A 12,803-nucleotide genomic window follows, 5' to 3' on the forward strand; every position below is an offset into this window, starting at 1 on the left:
GTAGCGTGGTTACTGCTGAGAGATTTTGGCCAGACTCAAGTTGGAAATTAAAAGTGAAGAGCCAATAGAGTATTTTGAAGAATTTGACCATATGGAAAGCTCTAGTAGAACTATGGGTTACAACGAAGAAACAGAGGAGACATTAAGAACAGGACAATGAAAAACTGAAGTCTTTCACGTGAAGGGAAGAGTGCATTTAAATAACAGATCTCTGTTTTTTGTCTGGCCATACCCTCTTAAAATTTAATGAGAGGCAAGAGCTGTGATTTTAATAGTTCTTTTAATATGATTTTAATGTTTTTAGATATATGTTTGTAATCAGATTAATTAGTCAAAGTGTTGTGGCTTTAACCCTGAATTTTGGTCACTCTTTGAATATTTTGCTTTTTCTGTGAGAATGAGTGCAATAAAAATTGTATATATAATTGTTGTATTAATGTAAATCTGTATATATCAAAACATGTTAAGCTTTCACAAATCTGCCACTAGAGACTATAGTTTAAGGAAATATGTACAGTTATCAAGTTAACCACGGGTGGGTTGTGGTGGATTAATAGCTGGTGGTCAACTTGTAATACCAGCTAAACTGAATCAGCACGTGTTAAGTGTGAATGACACACAATCGAAGTATTGTTGCCAAGGTAAAAGAAAAAACTGGAGAGGAAGAAGTAGTGTTATTGGTTCTTTGTTGTATCATTAGTTCTCCTGCTGCCATGATTGTCCTGGAGGAGGTTGTTGAGCTTCTTTCCTGATATGAACTTGGCCATTTTCATTATCAGAGGAGCTCAGGACCTTGATGTCACTGATAATGGCTGTGGTTCACTTTGCAGGAGTACTAGTCTTTACCATGTTTTGACTCCAGAGGCAAAGATGATGTGTGCTGTACAGTCTCCAAGAAAACCCCTTTTTTTTTTTTTTTTTTTTTTTGGTGTTGGGGATTGAACTCATGACCTCGCACTTGCCAGGCAGGCGCTTATGCCACTGAGCTAAATCCCTGGCTCCAGGAGAAACTTGTCATGCTGTTTTCCTGATATGAACTCAGCTGTTCTCACCATTGGAGAACCTCAGAACTTCATTGTTGCTGAGCACAGCCATGGTACTTTTAGGGCAAGCCCTGATCTTTACTTTGAGCATTGCTTCCTGGCTTCAGTGAAGAATACTTACTGTACTGGCACAGATCCTTATTCCTGCTGGCACAGACTTTCTAATTTCTACCGCTGATCTTTAGGTCTTCCCAGGGCAGATCTTCAGCAAGACTCCTGTGTCATGCATATAATCATTTTCCATCCAAACACCAAACTACAATAGTTGCCCAGATACTGAAAATGTGGAGACCATCATCAACCTCATATGTCTCTCTCCTTTTTAACAGTATTGATATGCTTATTCTTTTAATATATATAGAAGGAAATTTATGTAGTAAAATTGTTCAGAGTAAAGGATCAGTGTATGAGACTGAAAAATAAAGCAAAAATTTAGATATGAATTGGCACATGAAGTTCAAGTATAAGCAATTCCAACAGAGATGTGAACAAACTATTGAAATGTCAGTAATAATCAAGTCAGAGCATAACATTCATAATGTGTCTATTTGTATAATTAACCTAAGTTTTCTCTCTGAAGAAAAAAATGTTTTTCTCAGTTATAATGGATGAGGTAGAACCAGTTTTTATATCCTTAACTAGTTGATTGAACCGCCATATTTTACCAAATTCTTTCCATCCTAGTCCAATTGCAAAGCATGAGAAAAACAGCTTTAGTAAGTGAATATGATGTAGATGTTTAAGTCTATGGAAACTCTATAGACATTTCTACATGGAAATGGATGCATTTCTTGATTAATTAGATTGGCCAAATTCTAATGGAAAATGTAGTTAAACATTAAACTGGAACTCTGATAAAAATAACACAATATGGTCTTTCTTTGAGGTACATCTTTGTGTTTACAAAATTAGCAATTATGGATAATATAAAAAATCAAGAGACTTAGACAATATAAATATCTTCATAGAACAGAAACAAAATAGAAAATTGCTGTTGTTAAAAAGCTAAATTTTTTTATTCCAAAAAAGGCAGTGAGAACAATAGTTTTACCTATTGAGTAAGAACTGGAGGTCTTCTGTGTGAAAGGGGAAATAAAGTCACTTCACTGTTTAAACTCAGGATCTATAATTCATAAATATAAGGGGAGAAATACTTTCCACTGCTTCCTGAAGCTATGCTTATATTGAGCTGTCAGGCAATGTAAAGTGGACGATACCAACAGTCTCAGGACAAGACTGCCTTAGTTCAGTAACCATTCCTGTATAATGTTCATATCCCATACAGAGTGGAGTCCTAAGCTTTCATTATGAAAGTTGCTCCTCAATTGAAGGTCACAAGGCATTCCTAGAAGTAGTATCATAAATTCTTGTCACGAAGAAATGAAACAAATATTAAAGAGAAAAAATGGAAAGTATGTAATATGTCTACATTAAGTAAACCTGAAATATATAATTCTGAAATGCATGGAAAAATCTAATTTTAAGAATGATGAACACAAAAATAAACATCAGACAGAAGTTAAAATCTAATGAGTATTCATTTTATGGAATAGTTTGACAAGTGTTTTTAAATAAGTATGGTTGAGAAGCTCCTGTCATGTGAACATAACATTCACAAAAGAGAACAGGAGAAAACAAAACAATGTGAGTTTGAAAAAAATAAAATTGAAATATGAAAAGGAAAAATTACATTAAAATGAAAGTTAAAATCAATGGACATAATAAATTCTAAGTCAAATACAACTAAATGAACATAGTATTGAGTTGGAGGATAGTACTCATCACTTCACAAACCAAACAGCAAAGAGATAAAAGAAGTTACATACATGCAGGAATGTTTCACTTTGGTATTCGTTGAAACTAGAAATTGACCACAAGTGCAGGGCGGTAGCATGGCTGTGACAAGTCCTTATCAAAAATAAACAGCGGCTGTGGCAAATCATGTGAAGAAGTTGCTACAGCCCAGAAATACACCAAGCCCCCTAGATTATACAAAAAATGATTTGCTAGGCAGTTGGGTTGAAATTGACAACATCCTTTTGAGTATATAAATAAAAATGCTACATTTGTTAAGCAGCTCCTTTTCTCCTATCTGGAGGATAAGGGCTCCACCTGACCCCAGTTTTGTCACTTTACTTTTTCATCCTGTCACAGTCTTTCACCCAAGAATCTCAAAGGCTTCATGGGTCATGGCATATGGCACCTGAACAGGGACAGGATAAGATACTGAGATTGAGGTGACATTTCTCATTTGATTGCAACTAGGAGGAGAACTGCATTGGTATAGGTCAATAGTCATATTTGTAGTATAGTGAGGTTGGTATTATCGGATATAAAGAGTGGGGCATTGAAAGAATCCCTTATTCTCTAGGGTGAGTAGTAAATGGAACTGTAAGAAACGCCTACCATGGGAGAAAAAAAAGATGTATTTATTTCATTAGAGGCATATTTATGGAACAAAATACTTTTATTCATTTTTTTGATTGTGAAGATAGTAAAATAAAAGAAGTACAGCAAAGCAGAACAAAGCAAGTCAATATGAAACAATGCAAGCAACACGGGATTTCACAACAAGAAAACAGGATATCAACAGTGGCTACTAGTCCCTTGTTTTCCTTGAAATAGTTGAGTACACCTTCACACACAAATCTATCAAACATAACAAAATAGCATAAAACCATTCAAAAGAATGAAATCATCAAAGGACTTCAAAACCAGATAACAGGAAATGAACAATGGCTACTATAACATCTTAATTTCTTTAAAAAGTTGTCCATACAATCACACATAATGAAATCAAATAAAACACAAGAGTTAGAATACTCCCCATCCTGGCTGCGCTTGGAGAAGTGTGGAGCTTCCAACAAGTAGGTGGGTGAACTCTATCCCTGGAGCCCAGCCTATTTGGGACTCCTGCACCTCACCAACAGTGTGCAGAGCAGGGGCTGGGTGGATCTGGGGTGCCTGCATCCGCCTCCCCACGTGTCTGGAGGACTTTGGATAACTCAGCAAGCAGGGGAGCATCCCAGGTTCCAGAGACCCACAGCATGTGGTACGTGCTCAGTGCACTCTTCCCAAAGCCCAGACTGTTCGGGACCCTCCAGGCTTCCGGGTGCAGTAAGTGGATAAGTGGGTTTGAGGCATCTACATCTGCCTCCCCATCCCGGCTGTACTTGGAGAACTGTGGAGCTTCCCACAAGTAGGTGGGCGCAAGCTATCCCCAGAACCCAGCCTATTTGGAACTCCTGCACCTCGCCATCGGTGTGCAGAGGAGGGGGTGGGCAGTTCTGGGACGTCTGCATCCGCCTACCCATGTGTCTGGAGGACTGTGGATATCTCAGCAAGCAGGGGAGCATCACAGTTTCCAGAGGCCCCACGGCCTGTGCTAAGTGCCCAGTGCACTCTGCCCAAAGCCCAGACTTTTCGGGACCCTCCAGGCTTCAGGGTGCAGTGAAGTGGATAAGTGGGTTTGAGGCATCTACATCCGCCTCCCCATCCCGGCTGTGCTTGGAGAACTGTGGAGCTTCAAACAAGGAGGTGGGCCACAGTGTCCCTGAAGCCCAGCTTATCTGGAACTACAGAGTTCTAAACAGGCAGAAGAGGGCCATTGGTTCTACAGACCGAGTGGCTTGGGGAAACGGGGTGCCAGAGTCTCAGGAGCTGAGAACATAGAAGGGAATTTACAACAGAATCTGAGGAAGCTTTCAAATAACACTTAACACACAGAAATATAGGAAAATGACAAAACAAAAGACCAAATTACAACCTCAAACCTCCAGCCCAGCTCAAGAAACACTAGCAGCAATGTATATAGAAGAAAATATATGCCATTCACTTCAAATATCGAACACAATAGCTACTGAAATTAACAAGCAACTCCAGGAAGCTTTAAAGAAATTCAAACATGAAATAAACTCGCACGTAAAAGAAGAAATTATAAAAGAAATGAAAGAGATTCTGAATATATCTAAAGAAAACACAGTTTAAAAAATTGGAGGAACTAAACAAAAAGATAGAATCCCTAGATGAGCAATATAAGAAACAAACAGAATGCATAAGGCAGATGCACAGAGATATAAAGGAAATAAAAAACTCCACTGAAAGTTGTAAAAACCACCTCAATGAAAGTGAAGATAGAATTTCAGACCATGAAGACAGGATTGCAGCTAGTGAACAGGAAAGGAAAGATCTTTTAAAAATAACAAGGAATCAGGAAACAACAATTCAACAACTGCCAGATGATGCAAAGAAAAATAACATAAGAATGATAGGGATTAATGAAAAAGAAGGAGACAACATAAAGGATGTCAAGAGGATTACTTCTCTAGAAGTAATAGCTGAAAATTTCCCAAGCATGAGATCAGACAGCGACATCAGGATCAGTGAAGCATATAGAACTCCAAATAGTCATAACCAAAATAAAACTACACCCAGACATATAATAATCACCATCCCAGAAATCCAACACAAGAATAGATTATTAAAAGCTGTCAGAGAGAAAAGACAGATCACTTATAAAGGAAAACCTATCAGAATCACAGCAGACTTCTCAGCACAAACAATAAAGTCAAGAAAAGCATGGAGTGAAGTATTCCAGATCCTAAAGCAAAATGATTTCCAACCTAGACTGATGTATCCTGCAAAACTATCATTCAAAATTGATGGTGAAATACGATACTTCCATGACAAAGAACAGCTGAAGAACTACATGAACACCAAACCAACCCTGCAAAAAATATTGAAAGACAGTTTAGATACACAAAGGAAAAAACCACTAAGCAAAGCAGATAATTAAACAGAACACAAAGATGAAGATGCAATAGCAGAGAGATAACATATCAATAACAAACCAGCATTTAACAGTAATAACCATTAATGTAAATGGTCTCAATGCACCAATCAAAAGAAACAGACTAGCAGAATGGATCAAGAAACAAAACCCAACCATATGCTGTTTACAGGAAACCCATCTAACCCAGAAGGATACTCACAGAGTGAAAGTCAAAGGATGGAAAACAACAATTAATGCAGCAGGAATCCAAAAAAAAGGCAGGAGTAGCCATTCTGTTTGCAGACAACGTGAACTTTAAACCAACAATGACCATAAAGGGCAAAGAAGGCCACTACATACTCGTAAGGGGAAAACTCCAAGAGGAAGAGATAATTATCTTAAATATATAAGCATCAAACTCCAGAGCACCCAGTTATATAAAACATCTATTAACAGAAATGAAAACTCAAATTATCAGTAACACAATTGTAACAGGAGACCTTAATACGCCATTGACACCAAGGGACAGATCAACCAGACAGAAAATGAGCAAAGAAATACCAGAATTGAATCACACCTGCGAACAAATGGTTTGATAGACATATACAGCATGTTCTACCCAACAACATCAGAATACACCTTCTTCTCAGCAGTACATGGATCATTCTCTAAAATAGACCATATATTAGCTCACAGAACATATTTAAACAAATGCAAAAGAGTTGAAATCATCCCTAGCATGCTATCGGATCATAGCGCTCTGAAATTAGAAATTAATGATAAAAGATACTGCAGAAATCCCGCAAACACATGGAAACTGAAGAACACACTGTTGAGTAATCAGTGGGTCACAGAAGAAATTAAACAATACCTAAAAGAAAATGAAAATGCAGATACAATTTACCGGAATTTGTAGGATGCAATGAAAGCCGTCCTTAGAGCAAAATTTATTGCACTGAGTTCCCACATTAGGAAAACAGAAGAAATACAAATAAATAACCTAATGCTACACCTCAAACAGCTAGAAAAAGAACAGCAAGTCAAGCCCAAATCCAAAAGAAGAGAGGGAATTATAAAAATCAGAGCATAAATCAATGCAATAGAGACTAAGAAAACAATCCAAAGAATCAACGAATCAAAGAGTTGTTTCTTTGAAAGAATAAATAAAATCGATAAGCCCCTAGCCAACCTTATTTAAAAAAGGGAGGAAAAAGCTCAAATTCATGCAATCAGAAATGAAAAAGATAAAATCACTACAGACCCAATGGAAATACAGAAGATCATCAACACCTATTTCGAAAACCTCTGCTCTCAAAAGTTTGATAACACAGAAGAAATAGACAGATTCTTAGAAACATATGAAGTCCCAAAGCTAGATCAAGACGATGTAAAACTGTTGAATAACCCAATCTCTGTTAATGAAATTGAAAATGTAATTAAGACCTTACCTACAAAGAAGAGCCCAGGCCCAGATGGATTTAGCAGAATTCTACAAAAAATACAAAAAAGACCTAATGCCGACACTCCTCAAACTATTCAATGAAATTGAAAGGGAAGCAATCCTTCCTAAGTCATTCCTGGAAGCAAATATTACTCTAGTACCAAAACCTGAGAAAGACTCAACTAAAAAAGAGAACTATAGACCAATCTCCCTAATGAACACAGATGCAAAAATCCTCAATAAAATATTGGCAAATAGGATCCAGCAAATCATCAAGAAGATTATACACCATGACATTCATCCCAGGAATGCAAGGATGGTTCAACATATGTAAATCAATAAATGTAATCCACCATATCAAGAAAGCCAAAAGTAAGAATCACATGATCATTTCTATAGATGTAGAAAAAGACTTCGATAAGGTTCAACATTTATTCATGATAAGAACTTTACAGAAAATTGGAACAGATGGTCTTTACCTCAGTATAATGAAGGCCATTTATGACAAACCAACAGCCAGCATCATACTAAATTGCCAAAAATTGAAAGCTTATACTTTAAAATCAGGCACAAGACAAGGATGTCCTTTATCACCACTCCTATTTAATATAGTACTGGAAGTACTAGCCAGAGCAATTAGGCAAGAGAGAGAAATAAAAGGGGTAAAGGTAGGAAAACAAGTTAAATTATTATTGTTTGCAGATGACATGGTACTCTACATAGAAGACCCCCTAAACTCCATTGAAAGACTCTTAGATACAATAAATAAACTCAGTAATGTAGCTGCATACAAAATCAGTACTCAGAAATCAATAGCATTCCTATACATGAACAACAAAATCACAGAGAGGGAAATAAGAGAAACCACACTCTTTACATTAGCAAGCAAATAAATGAAATGGTTAGGAATTACTCTTATGAAAGAAGGGAAATGCCTATACAAGGAAAATTGTAATAGACTGAAAAAAGAAATTGAAGGTGATCTCAGAAAAGAAAAGACATCCCTTGCTCATGGATAGGAAGAACAAACATTGTGAATACGACCATTGTCCCAAAACTGTTATACACATTCAATGCAATCCCAATAAAAATACCATCAACATACCTTATACATCTAGAGAAATCACTCCTAAAATTCATCTGGAACCAGAAGAGACCTACAATAGCAAAGGCAATTCTAAGCAGCAAAGGCAAGGCACGAGGCATCACAATCCCTGACTTGAAGTTATACTACAAAGCAACAATATTAAAATCAACATTGTATTGGAATCAAAACAGAGCTGAAGATCAATGGAATAGATTAGAAGGTACAATCACAACTACAAACACACTCAACCACCTTATCTTTGATAAAGGAGCCAAGCAGGTTCACTGGAAGAATGACAGTCTCTTTAATAAATGGTCCTGGAAAAACTGGCTCTCCATTTGCCGAAAACTAAAGCTAGACCCATGTCTATCACCATGTACTAGTTATAATCTAAATGTGTCAAAGATCTGAATATTAAAACAGAAACACTAAATCTATTAGAAAACAAATTGGTTAGAAACCTTGGAGACATAGGAGTAGGTAAAGAATTCATGAACAGGACTCAAACCGCACGGGAAATACTTCCCAGAATCAATAACTGGGACCACTTCTTATTAAAAAGTTTCTGCATGTCAAAAGAAATCTCCAGCATAGTGAAAAGAAAACCCACAAACTGGGAAAAGACTTTAGTGAACTCTCTCTCCGACAAGGGACTCTTGTCTAAAATGTATAAAGAATTAAAAAAACTCAGACCCCCAAAATTCAAAGATCCAATCCAAAAATGGGCATCTGAGATGAATACGCACTTCTCAGATGAAGAAATACAAATGGCAAATAAATACATGAAAAAATGTTCATCATCATTGGTCATTAGAGAAATGCAAATTAAAACCACACTGAGATACCATCTCACTCCTAAAGAATGGCCAGGATCAAGAACGCCAACAACAACAAATGCTGGAGAAGCTGTGGGGAAAAAGGAACTCTCCTACACTGTTGGTGGGAGTGTAGACTGGTACAACCATTGTGGAGGTCAGTCTGGAGATTTCTCAAAAAGCTGGTGTCATGGTTTTTGTTTGTGTCCCCCAGGCCACATGAGTTTGCATTGTTCATATGTGATGGTTCATTGTATAGTGCTTGGATTGATGGTGTCAGTGCTCCACCCACATATGGGTGGAGCCAGAATGTGATGTAATGGCAGGAAGAAGGTGTGTTTTTCTGTTTGCTGGTTCAAGTTTGCTGTGGGCGGCCGCCATGAACTGCAGTCCAGCCTTGCCCGCCTGTCTTGGAGCCAACTGAGTTTGGACTGAAACCTCCAAAAACTGTAAGAAATAAACCTTTCCTTTCCCAACTTTGGGCTTCAGGTATTTTGTCTCAGCGACGAGCATAAAGTAACTAAGATAGCTGGGATTGGAAGTCCGGTTTATTTCAGCTATTCCAATTCTAGGCATATTCCCTGAAGAACTGAAAGCATCATACCACAGTGATATATGTGCACCTATGTTTATAGCAGCAAAATTTGTAAACACCAGATATTGGAAACAGCCCAAGTGTCCATCAACTTAGCAATGGATAAAAAAGTTGTGGGTATTTCTATACAATGGAGTATTACTCAGCTATAAAGAAGGATCATGTTGAGATATTTATCAATGAATGGGCACAGCTTGAGACCATACTCATAAGTGAAATAAATCAATCTCACATGTGTGAATACTGAATAGTTTCCCTAATGTAAGTAATGATTCAAATATATAAAAATATGTGGTAATCATGATTCCCCATTATGTGGCCTTGAAGCCCTATAAAGTTTTCACTTATTAATTGGAAAGGCTTTATTCTGGGCTTCTTGATATGGAAATATTTGAAACTATAGTACATGAAGTTTTATTCAAATATTTCAAGGAAAAAGACAGACACTATGGTAACTACTATTAAGTCGGGTTATTTGGTGGTGAAGCACTAGGTTGCTGAAACAGTCATGCTTTGACCTATAATGTTATATTGTTATGTCCTCTTTTATCTCTTTTTTTTTTTATTTTTAAAATTTTATTTAAGGAGAAAAGAAAAAAAAAGCAGGGAAAGGGTACAAGTTATACAGATTTACAGAAAAAAAATGAACAGTAGGAAATCACTAGTTAATGGATTACATATTGTCATCTTAGAAATAATTGTTCAAGTCACAAAATTAGAGCTTGTAAAGTGGACATTCCATCAATGATACTGCAGACAGTTCTGTTCATTGATCCAATAAAACTCTGTGATATCATTTTTTATCTTATACACTTAAATATACATGCAGTTATATAGTTTGGAGCACTTTCTTTTCTTCTCTTTTGTACGATGACTATTACACATTTTGGGTTTCATTGCTCCCACGGTTCTTATTGCTTTTTTGGAAGAGAGTAAAACCAAATGTGACATAACAGAACAGAATCGGTCAAGTCAAAAGGGTGGACATAATAGATAATGTAAAAACATAATACAAGGTGATCAACAATGGTTACCATAATGCCTCCCGCTATCTCTAATAGAATTGCCTATATCATTAGTTATAATACAATTGAACAAAACAGTAAAGAACAAAACCGACAAAACCAAAACATTGGAGACATTGTAGGTCTTCAAAAGTAGACAAAAGTCAACAAGAATGGGCGTCATAATGAATCTCATTATCTTCACAGCTGATGCCTAAACTTTCGAACCTGATACTATCCAGCAAAACAGAATAGGGGAACATCAGTTAAAAACCAGATGGTGAGAGTAATACAGGGCTTTAAATCAAGGTAATGAAAAGTCAAAGTAGGTTACTATAATATATCCTGCTATTTTTTTTCCTTTAATTAAAAGGATAAAGATAAAAAAGTAAATAATGGAGTGGAGATTGAGATAAAAGAGGGCATAACAACGAAACAGCGCAGATCAAAACATAACCATTTAAGCAGAATAGTGTTTCACCACCAGATAATCCTAACCTAAAAGTAGTTACCATATTGTTTCTTTCTTTGAAATCCTGGAGTACAACTTCGTATAGTGTAGCATTAAGTATATCAAAACAATGTAAAACCATTCAAGAGAATGACAGCATTACAGAGTATTTAGAATCGACTAACAAAATGAACAATGGTTTCTGTATAATCTCCTTGTCTTTAAAAGGTTTTTGCTTATACTATCGTACATAATAAAATCCAATAAGATACAGACTATTTAGACCATTGGAGACAGAAGGACAAAAGCTAGATGAGACTTCAAAACAAGATGATACTAAATCTGTATTACCTATTAAGATGTCATTTTCTCCAAAATAGCTGTTCCTATCATCCAATCTTCTCTGCCTCATTTCTGTTAAGCTCTTTTTCTGTCCGTAGCTGTCAGTTTGTCTTCTTCATTTTGTTCTCTGCTCCATTCGTTGTGGCCTCTCTGCCATTATTTCTGGATTCTTTGTATTTTTCTTTTTTTAGAATATCCTGCAATACTCTCTGTAGAGTTGAATTGGTGGTTGCAAATTCCCCCAGTTCCTCTTTATCCTGGAAGCACCTTGTTTTTCCATCAATTTCCAGGGACAGTTGTGCAGGATATCTCAATCTTGGCTGGAGATTATTATCTTTCAATGCTTGAATTATTTCCCCCCACGCTCTTCGTGATTTGATGGTTTGTGCAGAGAAATCTGCTGTAATTCTGATGGGTGTTCCCTTGTAGGTGGTCTGTTTCTTGTCTCTTACAGCTTTTAATATTCTGTTCTTGTATTGAATTTCTGGAATTTTTATTATTATATGCCTGGGTGTTGCTCTGTTTGGGTTGTAGGTAGCTGGGGTCCTGTATGCCTCATACATCTGAGTATCTTTACCTTTTGCTAAATTAGGAAAATTCTCCTGGATTATTTCTGTGAGTAGCTTTTGTAGTTCACTTGTTTGTGTCCCTACTTCTTCTTTTATGTTCTTAATCCTTAAGTTATGGATCCTCTTATCATCTTCTTGTCTTTGTATTATTGCTGTTTGTTTCTTTGTTATTTTTAAGAAGTTTTTCATTTCATTCTCCCATATTACAAGTCTGCCCTCCAGTTCAGATAGTCTGTCCTTAGTTTCTTTCAAGCTGTTATGCCAGTCTTCTATAGACTTCTTAGTATCTTGGTAGTCCCTTTGAACCTGCTTCACGTATTCTATGCTTTCTCTGTTTTCTCCATCAAACAATTCTCCCCTTTTTTTCTGTTCTTCCATTCCACCACCTGTTTTTTCTTGGGTGGTACTTAGCATTTCTCTAACTATTCTGCATACTTCTAGCTTCAGGTCATTGATAACTTCATTCCTGAATTGGTCTATGAGGCTCTCTATATGGTGCCTTATGTGTATTGGTGTGGTGTCTGCTATTGCCTGTTTCTCAGAATTGGGGGCCGAGGAGCCTTTCTTGTTGCTGCCTCTTCCCATGCTGCCTCTTCTTCTCTGTTCCTTATATATGCAAGCTTATATAAGAGGCCCAGCTTCTCTCCCAGTCAGCCACAGCCTGATCGAATTGCGCCAGTTAGGT

Source organism: Cavia porcellus, unplaced genomic scaffold, assembly GCF_034190915.1.
Source record: "Cavia porcellus strain 051 isolate PalLab524CR breed Dunkin Hartley unplaced genomic scaffold, mCavPor4.1 scaffold_3, whole genome shotgun sequence".
Classification (NCBI taxonomy): domain Eukaryota; kingdom Metazoa; phylum Chordata; class Mammalia; order Rodentia; family Caviidae; genus Cavia; species Cavia porcellus.